The 12,137-nt window shown below is 33.8% G+C and overlaps 1 protein-coding gene across 2 annotated transcripts in view; it reads right to left on the minus strand.

The window, feature by feature from the left end:
* The window catches only part of Kdm3 (Lysine demethylase 3), a 674,618-nt gene that overhangs the window by 493,987 nt on the left and 168,494 nt on the right, over nucleotides 1-12,137 (minus strand). The window lies entirely within an intron of this gene.

Here is a 12,137-nt window from a genome sequence, read left to right on the forward strand (position 1 = left end):
TATTCTCTAGGAAAATTGGACATAGAAGTTGAAAACCTGTTCTTATCGTGAGTCTTACACCCACTGTATTTTATAGGTTCAAATCGTGCATAATTAGAAGCTCTAATTGTTTGGATTTAACAATACCGTATAATTTATGCAATTATTCAAGGATTAAGTTATACTATATTTGTGAATGCTTATACAAAACAATCTCCCAGGTAGCGGTATCTATTTGTGTCAAACAGCAAGTAATAGCGCACATACGAAAATTATTACCATGAGTGTTTACTATAAGGAATGAATGTGACACATTGAAAAAAAAAATGAAATGAAATTTTTGAGTTTTACGTTCCACACGTATGCTGGCTAGGCTAAAGGAGACGGTGATGATGAGAAATGAATGAAATGGTGGAATGAAGAAAGTGTGAGGAAACGGGAAAAACCCCAAGGAAACCCACGTACATGGTGTTTGTTCACCACAAAGTCGCTTGGCGGAGCAGGGTTTGAATCCGTGACCCCATGCTCCAGAAATGAACGCTCTACCATTGAGCCACCGCGACTCAACACATTGAGATGTTTGCAGTTTACTGTACGGAATTCTCATTGTGCCCTCTTGTCTTTATACAACCGACATTGCACATTTCTTAAACAAGGTTGTATACGATTTCCGGATAACGTAAAACACTATAAGATTCTTATTCCATATTTCTTAAGCAAGGTTGTATATTATTCTAGAATAGCGTGAAACACTATATTCCACCCATGTAAAGCAAGGTAAAATGTTTAAAATCGTAGATTTCATCTTCACATGCTAAGAAAAATACAGAAGGCATAAATGATGTCAGAAAATCTCCTCTGCGAACGGGAAGTGAACGTGGTACTGGGAAAATACATATAACACAGGTTGAGCACAATCAGTGAAATGCTCCGATGGATTTCGTACCTTCGACGAGGAACTTCCTCAAATCACAGACAAACGCATCAATCAGATTTATCATTTATTTTCTTATCATATATAAACATTTTCTTAACCCAACATACGGAAGGAAACACTAATTTTACACTATTCTTTTTACATATACTATCGTATACTATATGAATTACTTAACTTATTATCAATTCGTTTCCTTTCAGAAACTTGTATTACCGTTACATTACAGTAAACTACAGAAGAACAGATGTAAGGATTAAAACTATTGGAAGATGGAATGATAGTCATGCTCGCAGCAGCTAATTATAATTTTAATATATTCAAGAGTAATCTTGCTTATCTCTTAAAATAATCGTTTTATTATGTGGAACTAGGTAGTATGATAAAAGCCTAATTAGAAAAAGTAAGCACACGCACTCACGTAAGGTCATGCAACATCAAAATAATAATAAATTTTTAAAAAAACGCAATTTAAAGGTTTTTGCTTTGAAATTACAACAATAGCACCAAATATTCATAATTGTTTTCAGTATAATTTCAGTTCATTACGGTACTACTCAAATTAATCACACTAAATATATCTTAATAACAAAATTTTGAAAACTGAATTGTCAATTTTGAATTGTCTCATGTAAAATTCGATTATTTATAACACAATTTTCTAACGGTTGTAAGATACCTAAGACCACTACCGATTACCTGAATATAATATTATTTGATCTTTGTATTGTTGCTATTATACTTCACTGTTTGATATTACTTATTTATACCATCTTGCCTTACTTAAAATCACAAGTTTCGTCATTATATCTCTAGCGAGAAAGCGGGCATGGTAACTCAGTGGGCAACGCTCACCTCTGGTGCTTGGGTACTCTGGTTCGAGCCTAGCTCGTATCAAGTGTGTTTTGTGGTGGGCCACACCGTGTGCAGGGTTCTCCCTCCACTTCCTTCATTCCATCATTTATTCATTATCATCAATATCGTTCCCTTTAGCTGCGGAACATAATTGTGAGACGTTATAATTTTAAAATTTAGGCAGAAAATTAATTATACTGTCTCAAATGTATATAACAAAGATCCAAGGACACAATATACAGAATATAAAAAGATATGTTGGGAGGACAAGCTTGGAGGTAATGATTCGTGATTCCCCACAACAAATTATATACAAAATTTTAACCAAGTTTTTATTTATTATCATTTTGATAATAGTTTGATTTCGGAACTAGGTTCAGAAGATTTTTTTATTGACAAGAACTTTACACAACATAATTTCACGACAAAACTATAATAAAACGAGCAAACATCAAAAGAAAAATGTGTGTGTTTTCAATGAAAGAGACCTCCACAACTAGTGCGACAAAAAAGAAAAAAAAATATATTTTGGTACAATATTGCTACATTTATTCTTTGATCAAAAGCTGGAAAAGAGATCTATAACACATTTTTTCTTATATATGAAAAATAATGACCTGAAAAATGTGAAACATAATCCGCGGATATTCAGCTGTATGACAATATTATATATATATATAAAGTCGGGGCCATGGATAAGCGACTATTTTTCCTGGAAGAAGGAAGACTTTCCTCTACCCCCTGTGGCTTAGCAACCGCAAACTGCACTGGAGGTCGCGAAGGACTCAATGATGCCAGATTTCTAAACTGAATGAACTGGTTCCTCTCTGTTTTGAACGTTTCCATTTCAGTTTGTCATATGGGAACAGCAGTAGTAAAAACTTATTTTTTAGTTCAACCTAGACACAACTTGCATTATGTTAGTATTCGGAAGTTTTCGATAAAGTGATATGTTTATTTATTGCTCATAAAATATCTGTAGGGAAAATGAGCTAACGAAGTATCTCATTTTTTAAAAACGGAATCTATTTTCTTCGGGATGACTTTTTTTAAAGGAAAAAAAGTATGGAAAGGGAAAAATTTACGCACTTAAAAGGTAAATATTTATTGATTTATTCTCAATTTCTGCAAGAGCCTAATTTTTGGCGCTATAGTTTACAACTTAAGACAGGTAGTAGGCTGATTTTCCTTTCTTCCCTTTATAGTTTTCCGATGTTTGCAAGCCATAATAAAATGAATCATATATTTGTAAATTTAAGCATGATTTTTTTGAAGTGTATATATATAAAGAAAGAAGGAAAGACAGTATGTCTTCATCCACGATTGAGTAACAACAAAAAAAGAAGTTAAAACTTTTTTGTATTGTTTTGCAAATTAAAGAAACGAAGAGAAGGAAGTGAAAATCTTAGCTTGGAATGCTTTCTCAAAAAATGTCATTCCTTATAGAACGCTTCAATTTATTGTTTATGACCATCAATGTTTTTCACAGTTGTCAGTTGGTAAGTTTTAGTTCTCTACTTTCCCTTGAGATTTTGTTCGAACATGTGGTGTCTACGTATTTTCTTGCTGATTGGAAATGTTTAATTTCTTTCGGGGGTACCAGAGGATAAGCAACCTAGTCCTTCTGGCCAGAAAAGTCTAAGTAACAAATAAAAGAATCGTGTACTTGGAAGTGTAGCAAAGCAGAGGAAGCAAAACATGAAAGTTTCAGGGGGCTGAAGGTGGTCGAAAGGGGCTCAAACCCTAGCTGCCCCTAGCTAGGGTCTGGTTTCGATATTTATATTGGTTAAGAAATCCGGGCGATATGTATCTTTTTTAATTAATGCTAGTTATTCAACACTTATCCCCACACAGCATTTAATTTTCTTATTACTAAGTGCAAAAATTGACGTACATTACTCTCAAAAGTCAAGGATATAAAATTACATGAAAAAAAAAAAAAAAACGAGAACATTTTCGAAAGAAATGATAAAGATTATTTGAGAATCGAGACAAAACGAGACTTCTTCAACCTTAACAAGACGTCTCCTCTCGTGGACAACACTAGTCAAGGCTGAGTTAAATCGTTTTTCCGCGTTCCAAAACCAGTGACCTTACTTTAATCAAAGGAGATCACATATCGGAATAATATAAAATAATTCTAAACAACATTTATTTAATATCACCAGTTTATTGGCTTCAATGATGAAACCATACAGCCAGCCCTCGTCACTAACCTTAGGATACCTTTTCATGTAAGATACTTGCACTCAATTGAATTACATTGATTTCAATACAAAAGTAAAGTATTTACAGATATAATTCTCAACAGCTTGTTTTCAATTTTATTTTAAGTTTCGGTACTGACAAATTTATCAACCGAATGCTAATCAAATTTGCAATTTTACTGACATTTTGCACTAATCTTTGTTTCTAATTACCTGAGGATATTTCTTTAGTAAAACTAAAATTATAATATTATAGAAATTGACCCCATTTCCCCTTCTCAGGAACAGAATTTAAAAAAAAAGAAAGAAAATCCGAAGGTCGTGGCCTGTAATTTTTTTTAATGAGAAGTGTATGTGCTGAATTTTACGCCTTCTTAAGCGAATCCTCACATTCGGCATTTTCTAAACAAATAATCGGTAATTTGATTATTAATACAAACCCCCTCTTTTCTCCTATAGGAGCGAAGTTTTCGCAATCATTGAAACGTGTTTTCTGTTAATTTTAATGAAGAATTTACCCCTTAGTTCCATCTTCTTAACCTCAAAAATTTATGATATATTCTATTTTTGTAAAAAAAAAAAAAAAAAAAAAATGTCTCCTATAGGACATATATTTTTAAGATTGTTTTATTAGCCCTTGCCTTTTGACAAAGAAATATTCTGTACAAATCCATGTTTCTATCTATAATAGTTTGAGTAAGGTATTGATGAGTAAGTTACTTTAGATATAATCTTTTTTTAATTTTTTTTTAAATATAATAGTGTATATATCTTTTTAAAAACTCATAAATAATTCGTGTTCAGTTTTGGTATTTTCGCCCTATTTGAATTTTGTTGGCACTCGATCATAACATTTTTCTTAGATCACTTTTTATTACACAATTCACGAGTCAATACGTACGTTTCTACTACGGTTTTCTCAATGGCTCTCTCTAGAAGAAAGAACATATGGTGTCCAGACATTTTCAAGAAAAAAATGTGACAACCTTGTCCCTCAGCACGTGCAGAAAACACTTTTGTGGTCACTTGTGGTCATGCTTGTGGAAGGAGCTGTTTCTTACGAAGGGTATGGGTAAGGGTCGCTTAACGGTGGCCGCGACTTTATATTATATATATATATATATATATATATATATATATACAACCTTACCTTAATATGCCACTAACTTTTTACTTAATAGACAGAAAAGCATGAAATTTTGTATCTTGTAAACCTACATAAAACTATTTTTTTCAAATAGCACTACATCTAGTTATTACATATTTCAAATCTATATATAAAACGAAAACTTACAACGCCACACTTATTATGTAGTGTTGCAAACTAAGGACGATACAGTTTCTTAAACATCGAAAAAACAACCAAAGTTTGGAGGGTTCTACAATAGTAATTACACAAGCGACACAGGCAAGGTAACGCAAATCCCAACTACAAGTAACTTAGTATCGAATATTACGATAATCATATGACATATTTCGAAGTAGAAACAAATTTACAAAATAATAATAATAATAATAATAATGTCTTTTTCTAAAGAACTTAATCTAGAAAACGTGTCACGGATAACCGGAAGTGTGATATCGGTGCATCTAGTTTAGGAGCAAGCTCCCCCACTAGCGCCGATTGCCACTAAAATGGTCTCAATCGTTAGTTTACAATTCGTGCACGTATGTGCAACAAACATCTTGTTTGTATACAAAAGAGAGTGTGGGATTTTGGTGTATCTCTTTTGGGAGCCACCTTCCGATTAGCGTCGATGGGCTTTGGTTAGATTTTCATCTCTTGGGTCTATCTCAGAAAGACTGGGACGATTGGAGTTAAACTTGCAGTATCTATACCTTTATGGCCTACGATTAAACACAAAAAATAAACTTATCTATTTGCATATAAAAAAGGGGACAGGGGCGATACCCCATAAAATTTGTTCAAATGAAAAAAAAAATGCAGAACTTCTGTCTTTGACGCTCTGAAAAATAAAATAATTTAATTTTTTTGGCTATTAAAGTTTATTATTAAATTAATTTTAAAACTTTAATCTTTAACAATTACTTAAAAATATGTAACTACGTTGGCGTACGGCGTTTTAAGCTACCGGGGTGCAATGTTTTCTGGAGTTCCGAAAAGCTTCACCTCTGGGGGGGAAAAAAGTATCGTATTTTATATAGTATACGAAGTGAGTTCAAAAAGAAACGAACTTTTGAAACATCTCTCTAACCGGCATAGGGAACGTGCTGCAGCTAGTGAGTGCAACTAGCGACAAGCTTAGACAAATTGCTTTTGCCGCGTTTCACTATGACCGTTCCTTGGCGAGCTGCACCCACGGAAGTGCACAAGCTGTTCGTCGGATTAATGATACATACAATGACGACGAATGAGCTTCACGAACGTGTGTGTATGAAATTTTGCTACAAACATGGCAAAACATTTACAGAGACCTTTCAATTGCTTTTCAATTCATTCAGGTTCTTTTCTGTTCCAAAAAAGGAAAAAAGAAAAGAAAAGCTTTCTTTCATTATGTAAAATTTTATGGAGCATGGCCCCTGTCCTTTTTATATGCAAATACATAAGGTTATTTTTATAGCTTTTAATCGTAGGTCAAACAGCTATTGCTATTGACACTCCAAGTTTGGCTCCACACGTCCTAGTCCTTCTAAGCTTGACCCAAGAGCCAAAAGGAAGGTAGCGCATAAAAGAAATATCAAAATCTCACACTCAGTTTTGTACACAAACGAGATTTTTGTTGTACATACGATGCACAATTTAATGCTTGAGACTATTTTGGTGAAATTTGAGATGAGGGGAAGCTGTCTAAACAGATATGAACGAAGCTGCAGGGCCAATTTAATGATTTATCAAAAAGAGAAAAAAAAAAACATTGGCGCTAATTCGTCTCCCGCCCTTCTTCAATTACATTCTAAAAGGTAACGTAAAAGTGAAAGAAAAAAGATCCGCCAAAGAAATGTTATTGCCTTGCAGCTACAGTTATTCCTGGCACCAAAAAGCATGGAGGTGGCAGCTACATTAACGACACTCTTGAAATAGCATTCCGCGTGCCACTGGCCAAGATGCTCGGTTACCACATAACAATTGCCAATTAGGATCCCGGCCAGAAAAGTAGGAAGGAGAGAGAGAGAGAGAGCTTTATTACAGAAAAGAATAAAAGAAGAACGTAAGCGTGTCACTTCCTGGCTGTGAAAACGTAATCATTACAATTATTCACACACACTTGTCTTCTTTCACTCTCCTCCCACGGCATACAATAACAACGTTCTATCTGGCTTAAAATCATGTGATGCTCTTCAAATGAATTATTCTCACACACAATATATTGTTCTTCTTTATTATAGAAATTCTGTCCAACACCTATGAAAAAATATCTAAATATTCACACACTGAGACGTATTATCAAATCATTCTACCCTCTTTTAAAATATCATTCAATACACAAAAGAAATTAATTCAGCGGTAATCTGGCAGATTAAGACAACCCATTATATTATTATTATTATTATTATTATTATTATTATTATTATTATTATTATTATTATTATTATTGATATTGATATTAAAGGAACTTTTTCACCACAGTGGAGAAACATTAAACATCCCAATTTTACCTCTATAACGATAACAAACTGTTGTAGAACGTATTCACAATTTTCATGTACCGTACTGTTTATTATTTATGAACGATTTGGGAAATATCAAATATCTTCAAAGCTCTGCTCTCTAAGATAAAACTATAATAATATTAATCTTTGTTTTACGAGATTTTAAAGGTGAAAAGGAGGTAGGTCTGTAGCGGTGGCGCTACAGGGGGGCGAGGAGGGGCGACCGCCACCCCAATATCCTCCCTTCGCCCTCATTTTTCTATGTGCAACCGGTGAATAATAACATGTACAACCGATAATAATAATAATATTCAAAGCAAAACAAGTGTGGTTGCCTCGCCTCTCAAAAAACTTTTCTTGCCTCACCTCTTGTCCCCTTCCTATTACGAACCTAGCGCCGCTACTGTAGGCCTGTATAACCGAAACAATTTTGGACTTTCCACAGGTTAGGGTTCTAATACCTACATCACATGCCTCCAACGTTCATATTCGCAGGTTCACACCTACGACGTAGAAATACAAAAACCTCGGACATAAAAAATGGATTCGGTTCAATTGTAACAATAGGTATTTTATGACTATGCTGTTAATACAATGACTTGAAACAATAAACAAATATTAATTTTAAAGGCTAAAACGATTACTTTTAGTACCTAACCTCTAATAATGGTATTGAATTAGAAACGAAGAGTGATGTAAATCTTTCTCTGGAATGTGAATTTCAATTATCTCTCATGCCTACAGGAAATACAAATATGATATGGTCGTTAGACTTCCTGTTTACAGTAAGATGGAATGAAACGGAAAGAGACACAGTCTGCTCTTTGGGAGGGGAGGAAGCTGTCCTTCCTTCCTTTTAAACTCCTTATATATATATATATATATATATATATATATATATATATATGGCATCAAAGAAACCAACAGTAGGGCCAAAGTTACCTGGGTTATAAACAGGAGATAGAGGTCAATAATAACAATATTCATGTGCTGTACAAGAGAAAACAACTACAAGCGGAATGCTCACAATCGATTGAATCATAACTAGTTTGCACTTGGAAGACAGAAGCAGGAGTGCGAAGAGTAATTTATTATTTTTTAAAAAATGGAAAGAAAACAATTGCAACGGAGAGAGAGAGCGAGAGAACGAGAGAGAGAGAGAGAGAGAGAGAGAGAGAGAGCGGGAGATCAGACATCCAGCTACTGGTTGCTTTGTCCATCGCTGTAAGAGTTGTTTATGATTTTATTTGATGAATGTAGTTTTGAAGTTTAAGCTGGAGAGTACATCTCCGCCGTGCGTCGGTAAAGAAGGCTATCAAGAGGTAGATATGCCTTCTGCGTTCACAAATAGAGTGTTTCCCCTCCAAACATATACAAGTTTTTTTTTTTTTTTTCCCTACCGAATGTATCTAAACTTCGCAGCACGAATATTAACCAATTTCCTTCCACTTGTTTAGAACCCGAATGAATCAAATTTCTCAGAGAATTTTCTCTTATTATTAGAAGTAGCGTTAGGATGAATGGTTCCGTATACAAAACACATTTTGAAGCTTCGCCCTTGGTTAGGCACGTTGTCTCTACAACATTCAAATATCCTATTCTGCATCTACTTCTGATTGAAACTAAACTAACTTTTACAAATAAAGTTGTTTTCTTTAAATGTACTGTGTTTCCATTACTTATATTTTCGGAAAATAAAATTCCAATTCAACACGATTTTTTTTAAAAAAAGTTATAATATATGAGAATAATGTATTACCTAGAACCGAGTTACGACGCACTAAAGGTCAGTGTTTTACTACTGAGCCATGATACCGTCATACGTTATAAGAGACTGTAGGTGAATTATATTCTATGAAATATTTGTAACATGAACCTATGAAATGCCAGTACGATACAGAGTTCTAGAAAGCTTTAAAAGTTTGCTTGTGTAATGCTATAAGAACCCAAAACATTAATTCATCATATTGCCACTATCATTCACTTGTCTTTAGATAAGAAATGTACAATCTAGAAAATGTCATGAATATAAAATGTTAAGACTGTTGTTCACTTTCAATGTATATTGTTTGAGTTCAAAGGTAACATACAATAGTGAAGAAAATAAAATAATTTTAAAAAATATATACGAAAAGTATTAGTAATTACGGGTTGAATCACAGAATGATACCTATTATCAGATGGGTCTCAGCCTCAACTGTTCGCAAATAAAATGGTGAAAGAAAGAATAATGCATCTAGATAACTGATCTAATATATCGTCCCTCTCGAGACAAAGGGGCGTATCTCATTTTCTTAACTTTTCCAGGAGACAAGTTTAAACCTTTTCTCATTGTTTATTCTATCGTCTCCTTTTAAAATTTAGTTTAATCTCGTAAGTTATATACCTGAACGAAGGATATCAAACGAAATTTTAAAAGAAGACGATCGAATAAACAATGAGAAAAGGTTTAAACTTGTCTCCTGGAGAAATTTTAAAAATGAGATACGCCCCTTTGTCTCGAGAGGCACGATATGTATTTTTTTTTAAGAATGAAAAAACTGTTAATGGTAGATCTCATAAAGTTGTGTTTAAGCCTTTTCTAAATTGTTACTTTAATTAGAACAGATGTTTAACTCCAAATCAAACAAAGCACCAAAAGGGCTTAGAAGAAACATCATTTCGTTCCATAAAAAAAGAAAGAAAAAAGAAAAAGAAAGAAAACTAGCAGCAACATTCTTTATAAAAAGAGCATCCTAGACTGCTTTTGATTTTGCAGTACCTAGTTCCGACGCTAATGCAGGAATATCTTGTATAAGGCGGTTTTGAACAACGGATATTTCTCCAATACAGTATTTATTATTACACATATCTACGAAATAGCAATAGATCTGCCAATTCAATTTAAAACCAGTTGAGAATGTTCCAAGAGCATCGCCAGAACGAACTTAAAAAAAAAGAATGGAGAGATGGAGCGGGAAGGATAACTGTCATAGTTCCTAGATGTAAAAGTAAATCTTTTTATCCACACCTCTTTCTCGCAAAAAATAGCACATCATCTCTCTATGACTTCTCGAGATATGATTGCTTAAATATATAGAAATTCGAACTTTTTGGCCAATATCTGTGGAACGGTGGTCAGTTGGCCAGTAGACAGTTAATCAGTGTCACCAAAATGTTCACCATCTTCATAGATATTGAACAACACCAATATAATCTCTGTGAGACTTACAGTTCCCGAGATTTGGTTCCTTAAATTTCCCGAAATCGGCCATTTTTGGCCAATATCACGGGAACGGTAAGTCATACAGAGATGATTTTGGTGTTGATCAATACCTAAGAGGATGGTAAACATTTTGGTACCGATAATAGACCTAATTAGTGGCTACTGTCCAACTGGCTATTGGCCAAATTAGTGGTCAGTTGGACGATGGCCACCGGTTACTATTTGGTACCAAAATATTTACCATCCTCTTAGGTATTGACCATCATCTCTCTACAACTTACGGTTCCCGAGCTATGGCTCATTAAATATCTAGAAAATGGCAATTTTTTGGCCAATATCACGGGAACCGTAAGTCACAGAGAGATGCTATTGGTGTTAATCAATACCTAAAAGGATGGTAAACATTTTGGTATCGATAATAATTGGTGGCCAATGGCCAGTTGGCCAAACCAGTGACCAGTTGGACAGTGGCCACCGGTTACTATTTGGTACCAAAATATTTATCATCTTTTTAGATTTTGATTAACATCAACATGATCTCTCTGTGACTTACGATTCTTGAGATATGGCTCCTTAAATCTCTGGAAATCGGCCATTTTTGGTTAATATTTCGGAAACAGTAAGAGTGATGCAAAAAATATAATCACTTTCTCTGATAGTTTTTGATGCTCTATCGAATGCAGGCTTCAAAATGGAAAAATCACATATAAGAGACAGAGAGACATAGACAATTCATTAACGAACTTTTAAAGTTCGTTGATAATAATAATAATAATAATAATAATAATAATAATAATAATAATAATAATAATAATAATAATAATAATAATAATAATAATAATAATCAAATACAAGCAGCAAATAACACTATGAACATGAAAATGGAAACACTATATAAATCGAATCAAGTATTGGTTAGTGATATGACGATATTAATTACAGTTCAACAATGGGGGCATGATAGCTCAGCGCTACAGCGCTCAGCTCTGGTGCGAAGAATCCCTGGTTCGATCCCAGACCATGTGAGTTCCTCAGTCTTCTCTTACATCCTCATTCCATCATTTCTTTCGTACACTCCCTTTCATTAGCTGACAACTGATTCTGCTATCAATATACGGTACAGTATAACCGAATATTGATAGTATAGAACCGAAACATGCATTTAAACTTGAGCAGCTTTCAATACAAAATGTGGTATTTTTCTGCATTTTCGAGTAAAAATAATACATTCATTTTTAATATTGTTACGAGCAGTCTGCACTGAAATCGTAGTAAATGATGAAAAGCTATTGTATTGCTCTGTGTGTACAAATATCAAAACAAATTAGCTTGATTGTATATAAAT

This window comes from Thermobia domestica, chromosome 1 (assembly GCF_964235325.1).
Source record: "Thermobia domestica chromosome 1, izTheDome1.hap1.1, whole genome shotgun sequence".
Classification (NCBI taxonomy): Eukaryota; Metazoa; Arthropoda; class Insecta; order Zygentoma; family Lepismatidae; genus Thermobia; species Thermobia domestica.